The following is a 17282-nucleotide window of genomic DNA, read 5'->3' on the forward strand; positions in this document are numbered from 1 at the left end:
AAATTAGGGATTAAGTTATGATATTTTCCCAACTGTGTAGCTTAGTGTGTGTCCAACCTGTGAACTGTGTAGGGTTGGCGACTGGAGAGACACGCTCTATCATACTGTAGCCCAGAACTCTGTGAGTAACAATTGTGTAAAGATATGTTCAACTGACTATCTTTTGAATACTGAACTGAACTGTTTACTGAACTGGTATTATTTACTGAATGAATGTATGTCCTTTATTTCTGAACTGTACTGTGGCATCCTTAGTACCTACTGTTTACTGTTACTGTTACTGCGACAGAATTCTCTGTCGGTTCCCTCGTGGAGCCACTACTGTTTACTGACTGATGGCCATCATTACTGTTCGGTCTTTCAAGACCTACTGTTACTGTTATGCTAATGGATGTACCACATATGACTGTTTATTGTACTGAACGACTGAAATACTGATTGAATTGAACTGTTTTCATTACTGTAAGGACATTCATTCTAAACCTCTTTACGCTTTATGTTATTCACTGGGCTTTAGCTCACTGCTTATATATATATGTAGGTGTACAGGCACCAGACCGCAGCTAGAGGCGTCAGGGTTACTCCAGTTTTGTCAAGCCAGCCTTTGTGCCTCACTGCGAGGTTCCGAGTTGCCATGCTATGGCTTGGGGGTGTTTTGTCTGTTTTTTTTTCCCCCTTCTGTACTGTTTTACTGTTTTGGATAGACCGTACTGTTTTGTACAGACGGAACGTTTCCTGTACTGTTCTGTAGGGTTGAGTCCCTAGTTGAATGGATGTGAATATTGTGCATACTGTTCTGTACTGTTTATGTATGAATGCATGGAAAATCTTTTGCATACAGACTGTCACAGCTCATTGGACATTGTTTAATTACTGTATTGGCTTCCGCCAGGCCCTGTACTCTGTTTTACTGTATTACTGTTCTGCAGGCCTTCGGTAATCTCGGATTACTGGCCGGTTACGGTGCTAAACCCATAGGGCCGGGTTTGGGTCGTGACAGAGTGGTATCAGAGCGATACTTACCACGAGTTATACCGCACACACGTGTCCAAATGAGCTATAGGGTGTCCTAGAAAAGTTATTAGGGCATCTCATGAACTTGAAAAGTGTGTGGTTATGTTATGACTGAATATCTGCTAATGTGTTAAACTGTTAAACAAATGACTGCTTATGTTTAAAACTGTTATAACTGCTTATAGTGAAATGGACAATGCAAATGAACCTGAGTCCTCATCTACTGAGGCAAGAATGGAAAGAATGGAAAGAATGATCGAACTGATAACTGCTAGACTTGAACAACAACAGAACCAACCGCCCCCACCTCCTCCTCCTCCGGTTCAGCCGGAACCTAATGTGAATGTGAATGATGGGGATATAATTGCTCTTACCCAGAAGTTCAGCAAAATGAAACCGCCATCCTTTCAGGGAGGCCTTGAACCGCTAAAAGCTGAAGCTTGGGTTCTGGAAACAGAGAAATTATTTGAAGTGTTTCCGTGCTCGGAAGCGAACAAGGTATTGTTAGCTACCTTCACTCTTCAAGAAGAGGCTAGAAGGTGGTGGATGTTGATCCGTGATACAAATACTGTTATGACTTGGGCTCAGTTCAAGGAGTCCTTCTTTGAAAAGTATTTCCCTCAGTGTGTTAGGGATAGGAAAGTGACTGAATTTGAACAGTTGAAGCAGGGCACAATGTCCGTTGCAGAATATGAAACCAAATTTACTGAACTTGCCCGATATGCACCGCATATGGTGGATACTGAGTATAAGAAGGCCAGAAAATTTGAAGGTGGCCTTAATGTGGCAATACTTGACCGGATAAATGTTTTGAAATTACCGACTTTTGTGGGTGTTCTCGACCGAGCATTGATGGCCGAGTCGAACATTGCAGCGGTGAAGCAATCTGAAACACCAACAACTGAATGGCATGGTAAAAGGCAGGGTTTCAAATTCAAGAAAGGCAAGCACAACCCAGCCAACAAGAAACAGAATACGGGGTTGACAACTAGCCCCAGTCAGGGGAGTGGATTTATACCACCCTGTCCTGAGTGTGGCAAGAAGCACAAGGGGGTCTGCTACAGAATATCTGGAGCTTGTTACCGGTGTGGCAAGGTGGGCCACATGGTTAAAGACTGCCCCTCTGCTCCACAAGCCAGTGGTAAAGCTGCACCAAGCGCAGCAGTATCAAATGCTCCACCAAAGCCTAACCCTAAAGCTACCGGGAAAGAGCCTGTGAGGCAAGGCCGAGTGTTCGCACTAGTACCGGGAGATGTGCAGAATACCGAGACCGTTGTGTCAGGTATTCTCTCTATCTGTACTCAAAATGCATATGTACTGATGGATTCGGGGTCTACGCATTCATACGTGTCGCATGCTTTTTCACGGAAATTGAATAGACCCTTAGAACCTATGAACTATCTGCTAGCCGTATCATCACCCGTAGGAGGATCTATGACCTGTGCATATATGTACCCCGCATGTGAAATCATTGTTGGGGATATGCATCTGTTTATTGATTTACTGCCATTGAACATTGATCATTTTGACGTAATATTGGGGATGGATTGGTTACAAAAATATCATGCCACTATTGACTGTGTGACCAAGCAAGTTGTTTTCCGTCCACCCGGTTTGCCTGAATTTGTGTTTAATGGGAGTGGAGTAGTACCTCCTCCGTATCTGATTTCGTCTGTGAAAGCTGTTAAACTGATTAGAAAGGGAGGTAAAGGATATATGTGTTCTGTATTAACTGTATCTACTGATGTTAATGTTAATATAAGCTGTATTCCTATAGTCAGAGAATTCCCAGACGTTTTTCCAGAGAATTTGCCAGGGGATTTGATTGACAGGGAGATTGAATTCACCGTGGATGTGATTCCCGGAACACAGCCAGTTTCGAAAGCTCCTTACCGAATGGCTCCAACTGAACTGAAGGAGTTGAAAGTGCAACTGCAAGAACTGTTAGACAAAAAGTTCATCAGACCCAGCACTTCGCCATGGGGTGCTCCTGTTTTGTTTGTCAAAAAGAAAGATGGCTCACTGAGACTATGCATTGACTACCGTGAACTGAATAAGGTAACTGTAAAGAATAAATACCCATTACCGCGTATTGATGACTTATTTGATCAGTTACAGGGTGCACAAGTGTTTTCTAAGATTGATCTCAGATCGGGGTATCATCAACTGAAGGTTAAACCGGAAGACATTGATAAAACTGCTTTTAGAACGAGGTATGGACATTATGAATTTTTAGTTATGCCTTTTGGAGTCACGAATGCACCAGCTGCTTTTATGGACCTCATGAACAGAATTTTTAAACCATACCTTGATGACTTTATTGTTGTATTTATCGATGACATATTGATTTACTCCGAAAGTGTAGAACAACATGAACATCATCTGAGACTTGCCCTGCAAACCTTAAGAGAACAGAAACTGTATGCTAAACTGTCTAAATGTGAATTCTGGCTTGACCATGTTATGTTTTTGGGGCATGTTGTTAGCAAAGACGGGATTTCTGTTGATCCGCAGAAAATTGAAGCTGTGGTGAACTGGCCTAGACCAACAAATGTGACTGAAGTCCGAAGCTTTTTGGGATTGGCTGGATATTACAGAAGATTTGTCAAAGATTTCTCCAAAATTGCTCTACCATTGACTCAGTTAACTCAGAAGGGGACATCATTTGACTGGACTGACCAAAGAGAATCTGCGTTCCAGGAGTTGAAAACTCGACTTGTGACTGCACCAGTTTTAACTTTACCATCAGGTACGGATGGTTATACTGTATTTAGTGATGCTTCTCATAAGGGTTTGGGATGTGTTTTAATGCAGAATGGGAAGGTTATTGCTTATGCTTCCCGACAACTGAGACCACATGAAAAGAACTACCCGACCCATGATCTGGAACTTGCTGCAGTAGTATTTGCACTGAAAATCTGGCGTCACTATCTCTACGGGGTGACATGTGAAGTATACACCGACCACAAGAGCTTAAAGTATTTCTTCACACAGAAAGAACTGAACATGAGACAACGGAGATGGCTCGAACTGATTAAAGATTATGACCTACATATACTGTACCATCCGGGAAAAGCCAATACCGTTGCCGATGCATTGAGCCGGAAATCGATTGGAAACTTAGCCTGTTTGCTTACAGGACAGAAAGAGTTGCTTTGTGACCTTGAAAAATCTGAAATCGAAATTGTTTTACGAGAACAAGGTGGAACCTTAGCTGCTATTTCTGCTCAACCGGCACTGATTGAAGAGATTAAAGAGAAACAGCAACTGGATGATTTCTTGAAGAAGATCATCGAGGAAAGAGAATCCAAACCGAGATCGGGATTCAAATTTGAGAATAATGTACTGAAATTTCAAGAAAGACTGTGTGTACCAAATGATACTGAACTGAAAAGAAGAGTTCTGCAAGAAGGCCACAATTCGAAATTGTCTATCCATCCGGGGAATACGAAAATGTACCAAGATCTGAAACAGAATTTCTGGTGGCCGGGAATGAAGAAAGAAATTGCTGATTTTGTATCCAAATGTCTTCATTGCCAACAGGTCAAAGCTGAACATCAACGACCTGCCGGACTATTGCAACCTCTACCCATACCAGAGTGGAAATGGGAGCATATCACGATGGATTTTATCGTTGGATTACCTCGCTCCAGAAAAGGTATGGATTCAATTTGGGTTATTGTTGATAGACTAACCAAATCTGCTCACTTCTTACCTGTCAAGACAATCTATAATGCGGACAAATTGGCTGTTATCTATATTGATGAAATTGTAAGACTGCATGGAGTGCCTGTGTCTATTGTTTCTGACAGGGATTCGAAGTTTACATCGAGGTTTTGGCAGAGTCTACAGACTGCATTGGGTACTGAATTGAGGCTGAGTAGTGCCTACCATCCTCAGACAGATGGACAGTCAGAAAGGACCATCCAAACTCTGGAGGATTTACTGAGAATGTGTGTCCTTGATTTTCAGGGAAACTGGGAAAGTCATTTGCCCTTAGCTGAATTCGCCTACAACAACAGCTACCATTCGAGTATTGGTATGGCGCCTTTTGAGGCATTGTATGGCAGAAAATGTAGATCTCCAATTTGCTGGGCAGAAGTTGGAGATGGGCCTTTGCTTGGGCCCGAGATTGTGTATGAAACAACTGAAAAAGTGAAACTGATACAGCAAAGACTGAAAACTGCACAGAGTAGACAGAAAAGTTATGCAGATGTCAGAAGACGGGACAGAGAGTATGAAGTGGGTGATCACGTTTTTGTGAAAGTGACACCAATGAAAGGCCAGACTCGTTTTGGAGTCAAAGGCAAGTTAGCACCGAGATACGTCGGACCATATGAGATCATTGAGAAAATCAATCCAGTGGCGTATCAAGTTGCGCTTCCTCCTAAAATGGAGCATATGCATAACGTCTTCCACATTTCTATGTTGAGAGACTACCTCCGGGATCCCTTCCATGTGATTGAGCCTGCTCGGATAGTGTTGAGTGATGACTACACTTACGAGGAGCGGCCTATACAGATTGTAAACAGACGAATCAAGAAACTGAGGAACAAAGAGATCCCGTTAGTGAAAGTTGACTGGCAAAACCACGGTGGCGTGTATGCCACTTGGGAAAGGGAAGAGGACATGGCCAAACGATATCCTGAACTGTTTCCACTGAATCCTGTTTTCTTCCAGAATGAAGGTAACTCGAGTTTAGAGGACTAAACTCTTTATAAGGAGGGGAGACTGTAACAACCCTCATACTGTTTACTGATTAATGACCGAATGATTACCGTTAATCATTGATTACTGCGAAATGGAACTGATAATGACTGATAATTGAACTGACTAAAGTACTGAACTGACTGACCGAAATTGAAACTGAATTGAATGAATACATCTGTTTGAACTGCATTCTATCTGTTGATTGTTTATTTGATCTGTTCGTATTTTAGTGTTTAAACTGCTAATTGAAGGCCTTATCGGCGGCCGAATCTGAAACCGATTAGTGTTCTGTGACCCTCGTAATTTATGTGATTTTATTGTACAATTATCTGAAAATTGATTAGGTATGATTAAATTAGATTAAATAAGCTAATTAAAGAGTTGGACTTATTTACCGTTATGCCCTTGAGTGGGCCACTATCTCAAATACACACACTTGAGCCTTATACTTGAATCAAAACACATTTGCTCAGCCATTTCTTCTTGTTCTAGCCGAATTTAGAGAGAGAGAGTGAGAGTTGGTGTAGTTCTTGAGATTTGGTTTAAGCAACTTAGAGAATTGAAGGTTGATTGTTGCTTTGTGGTCCTACACTTGTAATTGAGGCTCTAGGTAAGAGAACTCAACCTTTATTGATGTGTTTGAGCTAGTTCTTGCATGATTCATGTTAATTTGAAGAGCTAAGTCATGATGTGGTTCATTAATGATGGATTGAAGATCATTTCTTGCATGCATGTTGGTATTGTTGCATTTTGAGGTTGATTACATGGACATTAGTGCATGCATGCTCATATTGTTGTTATAGACCATGTTTCCAACTGGTTTGAAAAGAAATGAGCTCATTTGATCAAGCTTTGGAGCTTTAATTTGGTTTAAAACTCATGCATGTCATGTTTGAAGATTGTTCTTGGAAAATGATTTGAAATTGGGTTTGAATTAAACACCCTTGGGCTTTGATTTCTCAAATTGAGCTTTGAATCATGTTATTCCATGTGTTTATAAGAGTTTTCCAAAAAATGAGCCCAAGAGGATCGGTTTTGATGCATTTAAACTTGAGTTTGAGCTTGGAGGTGCAATCTGGGTTTTCCAGATTTCGCACTTCCGCTCGAGCGGGGAAAGTTACGCTCGAGCGTGGAATCCGAGCAACCAGCATCTCTCTGCACTGTTTTACAGACCGCTCGAGCGGAGGATAGGGCGCTTGAGCGGAGTCATGTCTCAAGCTCGAGCGGGCGTCGAGCGGAGATTTCACCCATCCAGTACTTTTACAGTACGCTCGAGCGGTAAAGTTTACGCTCGAGCGTGTACCTTTGTTGCATGTACGCTCGAGCGGGGAAACATGCGCTCGAGCGGGACTCTGTTTTTCTGAAAACGCTTTTAAATGTGCATTTTTGCATCCTCATCCCATCCTAGGCATTCTTAGGCCTAGTTTAAGACATCTTGATGAGGATATCGTTGTAGAACACACCAAGGCAAATTAGGGATTAAGTTATGATATTTTCCCAACTGTGTAGCTTAGTGTGTGTCCAACCTGTGAACTGTGTAGGGTTGGCGACTGGAGAGACACGCTCTAGCATACTGTAGCCCAGAACTCTGTGAGTAACAATTGTGTAAAGATATGTTCAACTGACTATCTTTTGAATACTGAACTGAACTGTTTACTGAACTGGTATTATTTACTGAATGAATGTATGTCCTTTATTTCTGAACTGTACTGTGGCATCCTTAGTACCTACTGTTTACTGTTACTGTTACTGCGACAGAATTCTCTGTCGGTTCCCTCGTGGAGCCACTACTGTTTACTGACTGATGGCCATCATTACTGTTCGGTCTTTCAAGACCTACTGTTACTGTTATGCTAATGGATGTACCACATATGACTGTTTACTGTACTGAACGACTGAAATACTGATTGAATTGAACTGTTTTCATTACTGTAAGGACATTCATTCTAAACCTCTTTACGCTTTATGTTATTCACTGGGCTTTAGCTCACTGCTTATATATATATGTAGGTGTACAGGCACCAGACCGCAGCTAGAGGCGTCAGGGTTACTCCAGTTTTGTCAAGCCAGCCTTTGTGCCTCACTGCGAGGTTCCGAGTTGCCATGCTATGGCTTGGGGGTGTTTTGTCTGTTTTTTTTTTCCCCCTTCTGTACTGTTTTACTGTTTTGGATAGACCGTACTGTTTTGTACAGACGGAACGTTTCCTGTACTGTTCTGTAGGGTTGAGTCCCTAGTTGAATGGATGTGAATATTGTGCATACTGTTCTGTACTGTTTATGTATGAATGCATGGAAAATCTTTTGCATACAGACTGTCACAGCTCATTGGACATTGTTTAATTACTGTATTGGCTTCCGCCAGGCCCTGTACTCTGTTTTACTGTATTACTGTTCTGCAGGCCTTCGGTAATCTCGGATTACTGGCCGGTTACGGTGCTAAACCCATAGGGCCGGGTTTGGGTCGTGACACATTGGCAAAGAATTAGACATTTAGTGACAACAAAATTATTTGTCGGCAAAAGTTGAGATGGCTTTGATTTTCTAAAACTTGTTTTAGATTTCTTTTAAAAGGCTAAAAATTAGTTTTGTGAAAAAATTAAAAAATTAAATAGTTTGTTTGGTTTAATTTTTTAGAATTCAATTTTTAAAAAATTCTACTTTCTTGTTTTTTGTATTTTTTTTAATTTTACTGATTTTTTTAATATTTTAAGCAATTTTTTTAATTTTTAGACACATCTAACATAAATACACTTAAAAAGTATAATTTTTGTGAAAAAAAACTTTAAAAATTTCACTAAATAAAAAAAAAAAAACAAAAATTCAGTATATTTTTTATATTTTGTGTATTTATTAATTTTTTAAAATATTTTTTCATAAATATTTTACTTTTTAGATACATTTAACTAAGGTGCATCCAAAAAAGTAAAAAAAAAAAAAAACTCAAAATTTTAAAAATATTCACTTAAAAAAAACACGAAAAACAAAAAAAAAAAATTCAATTTTAAAAAAATTGAATTTAAAAAATTGAAACCAAACATACTAAAAAGTACATATCAATTTTATATAATTTTACAAAGTATATGAATAATTTTTAATTTTAAAATATATTTAAAAAGAATAGAAAGATTTTTTTGGGTAAGAAAAATAAATAATCTATCTATACTATTATAAAGTGAACACCTCTTATGGTGTCCTGAAGTTTTACTCTCCTCATGCCATGTGGCAGTATTTTTTATTTTTTTAAAAAAAGTTAAATAAAGAGATGGGCAAGGTATTTTTTATTTTTTAAAAAAAAGTTAAATAAAGAGATGGACAAGATTTGAACTCATGATCACATACCACTTAAGTTAAATACACATTATAATATTAATTTCATTATTATTTTTTTTATTCTAACTTATTTAAATTACACACACATTATGTGTGCCACTAGTAATAATAAAATTGAACTCAAACCAAACAACAGTGACCATGTTTTTTACCTTCCCTCCAAAAAAAACCCCTATTCTCTCCACGATTTTCTCCTTGCACAGCCATTCTCTCACGATTGGAAGTTCTCTCCTCACAATCGCACGCCCACGTAGATATTTGTCGACCGTCGGGTTTTCGCCATTTGCCGTTGCTGTGCTACACCATCGCCTCTTCATTCTGGCTCGGTAGGTCGTCCCCTCTTTGCTCTGTATTTTACTTCTCTCTCTCAATTTGTTATCTGAATCTTTGTTCTATTTGCTGTGTATTTCATTCGTTTCAGTTATTCGTTTCTTTGTCAAGGGTTCCATGCATAACCTGCAATTCTATCTGCTTTCTATTGAGTTTTGAACTAGGGGAGAACCATTATATCTCTAGCTTCTAGTGAATTGCTAGGGCTTTTTAAAGATTTTTTTTTCTTGCTTATTTGACCCTATTTCTTATTAGATTGCACAGTAGGAACAATGTTTTTCACTTTTGTAGTTGCAGTATCCAAGTCCAGTACTCTTGAATATGTTTCTTCACTATATGAAGCATGAGAATCATCAAATTCTAGCTTGATATCACCCAGAAGGTGGTAAACCTTCTCATCATCACAGGAAAATTACAAGGTTATGAAAAATAAAAAAGAAAAATCATAGAAAAATATGAAATTTCACTTAGGATCAGGAATACTAACCCCAATATGATACTATATCAATTACAACTCAGATGTAAGCTAGCTTTAATGGATGCAGAAAGTTCCAAATTAACCAAAGTGGATGTAATATGCTCGTTGTATCTTTTTGAATCACCTTGGGTGTTCTAATTTTGTTTGTAGATGCTTGTTGAAAATTTCCTCATGTACAATGGTGCACATTCACAACTATATGAGCTTTACAATGAGATTGTGTAAGTGAAAATTTGAAACAGAACATAATCAGTTTGCATAAAAGATCCAATCATCCAATTATTTAAGTTTAACCATAGAATTAGCATTGAAAGCTCACAAACAAGATTTGAATTTGTTTCTATTTTCTTAGGCTGTGTTTGTGTCATGGATTTGGGTAGGGATTTGAAAATCCATGATCCAAACAGTGTTAAATGTGTTGCTAGTTAAATGTTTCAATGCCTCCATCAATCAAAACTTCTAATTTGGATTGAAGTGCTTCAAAATTTAGTTATGGACAAATGATACAATAATAGCACATTTTTGTATATAATATCCACATGGTTCAATTGATGATCCCAAAATTGCCACAATAAAAGGTAATAAAGTAGCATACAGCTGAAGGATTGTCTGACAACTTGATCGCTTCAGTAGTAGCTTCGGCATATTGGCCATCATCAACGAGCTTCTTGATCACCAACAGTGACTTTGGTGCATCAGGGTTTGTGTAGTTTTCAGAAATCCCAACCCAAAGTGTGTCCTCTACCAAACAAATTCAAGTAATCTACTGTTAGTTTTACTTTCATATTGAGAGAGAGAGAGAGAGAGAGAGAGAGAGAGAGAGAGAGAGAGGTAAGGTGTTTGTTTAACATATTTTATCTTTTTTGACTATTTTAGTCCAAATGGTCATTCCCAAACAAACCCAAGAAAGAGAACAAACTTCAAGTCTTGAAAAGAAACAATAGTAGTATATCAAATTCTTTTCAATTCATATTATTATTCTTTGATGCTATTTTTTTTTTTTTTTTCTCTAAACTTTATTCTTATTATTTTTTTTAATATGTATCACACATTAATGTGTACTAATTGGGCTTTGTTTTTTTTTTGTTTTTTCTGTTTTTTTGTTTTAATTTTTGTATTGCACTCTTTTAACAAACCTGTGACAGAGCAAACCATACATGCTATTGACTTCTTGTTGAGATGGCTTTGGGTATGGTTGCAGATTAAACCAACTAATTCAGTTCTCATTGTTTATGATAGCAACTGATACAACTGTGTGGTATTCTCATCACATTCCTCAGGTTGAGTGATATGATATCACTTCCAACTTTTTAAAGAGGTATCTTAATTCTCTTTATTGACTTAATTCTTTTTTCCGGGATAAATGTTTCCTTTTCCTAGACCTTGATTAATATCTTGATTTATAAATCTAGCTTTGTCTTGATCTTGAATAGCAGCCAGTGCAAAAACCCATTATTAATGTTCAGTTCACACTCTTTGTTTCTCAGATAGTATTGAGTGGATGTGTGATATAATGGGTTGGATGATATGCTCCCTATAACTTACTTGCCCTAAAAAGAAGATATGCTCCCTTGATTTTTCCAGTGCTTCTTGTTCTTTAGCTTCTCTCCATTTTATCAGTTTTTTTGCCAAGTCTAAGAGAGCACATAAGCTGGACACAAAATGTATATAGCGGGATATGATTTGTTTTATAAGTGGGCTCCACTAATAATCATGTCTATTAATGTGAATTTTGGATTTGGTTTCTATTTTTGTAGGTGGTCTGTCTTTTTTTTACCCCTGCTGTTCATGAGATTAGAGTGATTTTGAGTCTTTGACAACGTAGCTTGTAATTTTACATGCTTGAGGGTTAAACTAGTACTCCTTCATCAGGAAGTGGACATTGTACTGTTAAAGAAGATTTTAAAGAGGGGGCATTTTTTTGTTCCGTTGCGAAAAATGCGATTTCTTGTAGTGAGGTCTTCCTCTGTTTTTCCTTCAGTGGGTATGTTCATTTTTGTTCTCTTTATATATACTTCTTATATATATATATAAGAATATATGTATGATGGTTTTGTTATTTATTAGGTGGGCTGAGGTTCTTCCACAAATTTTCGAGTAATTGCAATCTTCCTCCTACTTGTTACCAGGTAATTTCAATGTGGATTGAGACCCATTTTATTTTACCACTTTATTGCTTTGATTTTTTTTTTTGTAATCAAGTTCATATGTAAGTCAGCATCTTGATCATCTACTTAGACAACAGCTTTAGCCTTTTGGTTGTAAATAACATATTTTTGTGTGTTATATTACTTTATAGAGTCAAACTATTGTACACACCACCTTATCATAAAAAAAGTGTTGAATTTTTGTGGTGTTAGTTACGAATTAATTTTATATACTTACGAAAGGTGCACCATAAATTAAAAAAACAAAATCTTAATTACAAACCCTTAGGATTATGTTATGAATTTTTGACATTTCTTAGTCTTAATCTCAATCTTAATTACAAAAATCTTAATCTCAATGCTTTAACTCAATTCTGTTGAGATTTCTTTATACATTTCCCTTAAATCTCAGTCCTCTAAATTTGCAAGTTTAAATTTTCATTTATGACAATATCAATAATAAAAAAAAATTTATTTTTCTTTCTTGAATGTAGGTTGTTGAAGATGGAGATTATGATCTTACTCAAGTACTAATTGGAAATGAGAAGAGGCTTGTTCACATGCATTTGCATATTGTCATTTGTGATGTTATAGTTGCATTAAACACATCGTTCCAATTGGGATTGACTTGATTTTATTTATTTTGTAGTTAGTTTAACTTTAGGTATTGTTGTACATAAACTTAAATTTTGAATTGTAAGAACACATGGGCTATTGTTGCTATCATAAATAGAATTTATTTATTTATTTATATGTATTTGGATGTCAGTGAATTAAAGTGTGGATATTATTTAATAATTTTTTTTATTGGAAAATATTTTATTATTTGTGATGGTAATTTTTGCTAACCCAAATACCAAATTATTATTTTTTTTTATTTTTTATAAAACAATTAGATGTTTTGCCGACGCAATCAAATTGTTGCCAAAAGTATCATTTTTACTGATGCAAATTTGAGTCGGCAAAAGTGACACATAATCATCTTATTTGAACCACTTTTGCCGACGCAATGGTAAATTGGCAATGATGGTTGAAGGTTTTTGCCCACAAAGATGTTTGTCGCTAAAGACATGCTTTTGGCGATGCAATGAATTTTTCGTTGGTAAAAACTTTTCCCGACACACTTTCAGCGACGAGTTACCGGCGAAGCTCTATGGGTCGGCAAAGCTTTTAGCCGACGATTTTTGCCTTTTGGCGACGAATTTTGTTGTGTTGCCAAAACTGTTTTTTGTTGTACATTTTATACAAGTCTCAAGAGATGAAATGCACATGTCATGCTATGTCCTTTTTGAAATATTTTTCATCATTTGAAAACCATCATGCTCAATGATATCATGCAATTTCAATTGTTCAAAATTTATTAATTTAATTCAATGTGCCGTAAATACAACTCTGGTAATCCCTAAGTCAGTGTCTGTAAGTAGACTGTACAAGTACTACAAATTTTCCATTTTTACCAGTATCAACTGGAAGGCTTGATACCTCTAATCTGTCATTTTTATCAGTATTAAATGGAAAGCTCGACACCTATAATCTACACCACATTTCAAGACTTACCACCGTATTTACCCTAAAACCATTTCATGAAAACTTGTTTCTTAACATTCTTTTCTAAATGCAAAGTTTTCAAATCAAATTTCAAAGCTCTTCATTATCAAATGAATTGATATGCTACTGCAATGATTAATAATATAATGCAATATTTTTTCACTTTCAATACTTTCACACAATATTCCAATTGTGATCAAAATTCTCATTTCTCACTTCAATGCAATTTCACAAGATGAATAAATACTTTTATTTCAATTCATCCAAGGGATAACATAATTCTCACATTTCAAACATTTCCAACAATTTAGTCATCTCAAGACTATATTAATACTTTTAAACAACAATTCTCAAAACTTCAACAATTCCCATATTCTATGAAAACATCATTTATATGTAAATAAATAAACAATTTTCTAACATCATTTATTTTGGCACACAAAATAAATATAACATCTTCCAAAGATTTTCAACATCTTCCAAAGATTTTCAACATCTTTCTAAAAACTCCTAATTTCTACGTTTTCTCACCAAAATCAACAATTTTCAAATAGTTGAGAAGATCTCACCAAAAACATTTTTCTTTCATCAACAAAGTTCAAAAACCCAAACTTCAATTTTTAAAGGAAAAGAAAGTAAACCCACTTTCAAAATCACTCATCTTCTTGAATTAATCAACAATCAATTTTCAAAACTAATCAGAGGATGATTTTGAAAATCATCTAGATATTACAAAAATATATATATAACTCAAAGAAAATCCCTACCCCAAGTTTAAAGAAGAGCTAATCCGAAAATGCAAACATCACCCAATTATGGATCCGAGATCATCATTGAGAAGATCACGACAAGCCCTCCAACTTTCATGTATAATATTTTGACAAAATCTCACTCTAAATACTCTCATTAGCTCAGCACCGACCTTTGAATCACGCACATGAAGCAGGTCATGAGGCACACGCCCATCTACAAAAATCTCAAACTCTGGGCTACCAACAATATAGGACCGGAAAATACCTGTTCTCCAACTCCATTCACAACGGTGTCGTCATCGGAATACCTTCTACACCGGCGAGCCACTAGCGACGGTGATCAAGATGGCTCTACCCAGAAATGGCGATGGTTCCAACATCACGAAACCCAGTCTGCCAGGGCTGTAAAAGAACCATCCCACCACTCCAAAACCGCCGGAGACCTGGAAAGCTACCAGCGAAGACTTTGTGCCCATACAGGGGAAGATGCCAATGGAGCATATGTTGCTGTGCGTAGCAATTTATAGACCATATCTTCTAGTCCCTGAGCAGTTTGCATCTTTTCCAAGCTGAGTCCAGAAGCATCAGACTGGAGAGACGCTTGCACAGCAGCTTCCTCATATGCTGAAAGAGGAGGGTATTCTGAAGCAAGGTGACTAATCAGCTGGGTCTGTGGAAGAGTAAGTAAAGGTACACTATATTCTTCTTTTGGAAGAAATTCACTCCAGCAGCCTTGAGTTCATTATATGCACCATAATACTGGGGATACCTTCCCCTGGGTCCCCCAATGCTTCTTGCCATGTATCTATAGTGTGTATAGTATTGAGAGCAATCAGACCCATCTCTCTCTCTCTTAAATAAATCATTCTCTACACCTTTTGACCCCACTCCAGCACCTCCTCTTTTCTTTTAGTAGACCACACCACCTTTTCTCTACAACTCTCATCATTTTCCCACCAAAAGTGAGCAAACCCCAGCTCGAAAGTGAGCAAACCCCAGCTGGAATGTAACCACTCTCCTAATGTGAGAGAGATATATATATTATAAAAAAAATCCTTCCCACTCAAATTTTTCTTAGCCTCTCTCTCAAATAATTTCCCACCACCACATTTTTATATTTTTATTTGGGTCTTTACACATAGGTTCTACTATTAGAATCTGTGCATCATTAAATCGTACAAGTGTTTGTGTAGATCAAAAAAATTCTTTTGCATATAAAAAGACTCATTCATCTTCTTTTTTTGTTTTTGATATGTAAATTGACTGGCAACCACCAACCATCATCGATTGGGGTTCAGCAACCACCGATAGCATGTCACAGCCGCTTCTCCTCAGCTTCACACTCACCTCCTTCGCCATTGGGAAACCCCTCTTAGTGTCCTCTTACACTCCCCCATCTGTCTTTGCTTGCCATTGATGATTGAAGCTCCTTCATTATTGTTGTCTGTCATATTTAAATCAAATCTGACTAGATCTACATAAGATCCAGCAATATCTAAATAAAAAATGATCATCAGAGCACAATCATCTCTCTATGTCTATCTTCTTTCTTCGATCTCTCGCTTTTTCTTTTTCTTTTTTCTCTACTACACACTTTTTTTTTCCTGTCTTAATAGAGAAAATTTTCAAGTTTTGAACAAATATTTTTTTTTAGTTTTAGTTATAGGATTTGAAAATTTTAATTTTTTACATTTTAAAAACACATTTCTATTTTTCTCTATGACTCCAGCATTTTTTCTCCTTTACTAAAACAACAAAAAAAATTTAGCAAATATTAACAAACTGAAAAGTTATAAACCCTTAGAACCTACTGATTAGAGATCTTCACCATTGCCGTGATATGAAATTATGTTTTGATAAATTTCAAACAAGCAAACTAATAATTTTTTCAATTTTGAGACAACAAATTTGTGGAGTTTTATGAGCAATAAATTCAAACTCTAAATATTTGTAATTTTGTGAACTAAAAATTATGTGTCCTGTATAATAAAGAATTCCCCCCCCCTATTTTGTGATGTTGGAGAGGATGTGGTTAAATTTTGCTATTTTTCACTCTAATTTTTCCCTTTATTTTTTTTCTGACAATGTTCTGGACATTTCGGTGAGTCTTCGGCGAAATTCTCGACATTCAGCAACGTTCTAGACATTCTAGTGACTTTTGATGAAGTTCAGAACCTTCCAACGATACTCCTGCAATTTTTTGACAATGTTTTGAACATTCTAGTGAATCTTTAGCGGCTGTTCACAGAAGTTCGGCGGTAGTAGATGTGGCAGCGATAGTGATAATGGAACATAAGGGTATTTTGGTCTTTAAATTTAAAAAAAAAAAAGGATTTTGTAAATTAAAAGTAAACTGGACTTTTTGATGTACTAAAAGATCAAGAGAACTTATCAATGCACCTATCTCCCTAAGAGAATTTTTCAGTAAATTTCCTTTTCTTTTTGATTTAGTGAGCCTTTTGAATTGGGAGTAGAATTTTTTATAAACAACTTCAAACTATTCAAATATAAGCGGGCAATTTGGGATTTTATTAAAACATTTTTAGGAGGCCTAAAGCGCTTTGTGGGCTTTGCCCCAAAGCTAGGTCTGAATTTTATCTATAAAATTGTCTAAAAATATTAATATGTTATTCAAATTCATTCTACATATGGACTCTGTAATTCACTTATTCAATCCTTACCACACTTCATTTCATGACACGAATCTGGGACCAATATCTAGGTTTCTGACTTATTAAAGGGAAAATAGTAACACTACAATTTTAGAAATTTTATTCAGAAAATTATCCAAATATAAATGAAGTATAACAAAATGAAAAATTTTAAGTACCTCTAGTATTGCCCGAAATATTTTTTTTTTCTTTTGTTTTTCTTTTCTTTTTTAAAATTATATTCAAATTTATGTTACAAATATAATTGAAAAAGTGATCATGTGCATATATCATCATGTATCACATAAATAGGATCTACCAT

The 17282-nt window shown here is 36.5% G+C and overlaps 1 long non-coding RNA gene across 6 annotated transcripts; it reads left to right on the forward strand.

The window, feature by feature from the left end:
* The first annotated feature begins 9190 nt into the window (after window positions 1-9190).
* On the forward strand, window positions 9191-12760 carry LOC145796953 (uncharacterized). 6 transcript variants are annotated; one of them, XR_014337745.1, is made up of 5 exons: window positions 9191-9380; window positions 11008-11180; window positions 11620-11846; window positions 11930-11991; window positions 12504-12760. It is a non-coding gene; the product is annotated as an uncharacterized LOC145796953 (long non-coding RNA). The 6 variants fall into 6 exon arrangements; XR_014337748.1 differs by having other exon boundaries at window positions 11735-11846; XR_014337746.1 differs by having other exon boundaries at window positions 11064-11180.
* The last annotated feature ends 4522 nt before the right edge of the window (window positions 12761-17282 follow it).

Source organism: Camellia sinensis, chromosome 8, assembly GCF_055761805.1.
Source record: "Camellia sinensis isolate YWXY chromosome 8, ASM5576180v1, whole genome shotgun sequence".
NCBI lineage: Eukaryota > Viridiplantae > Streptophyta > Magnoliopsida > Ericales > Theaceae > Camellia > Camellia sinensis.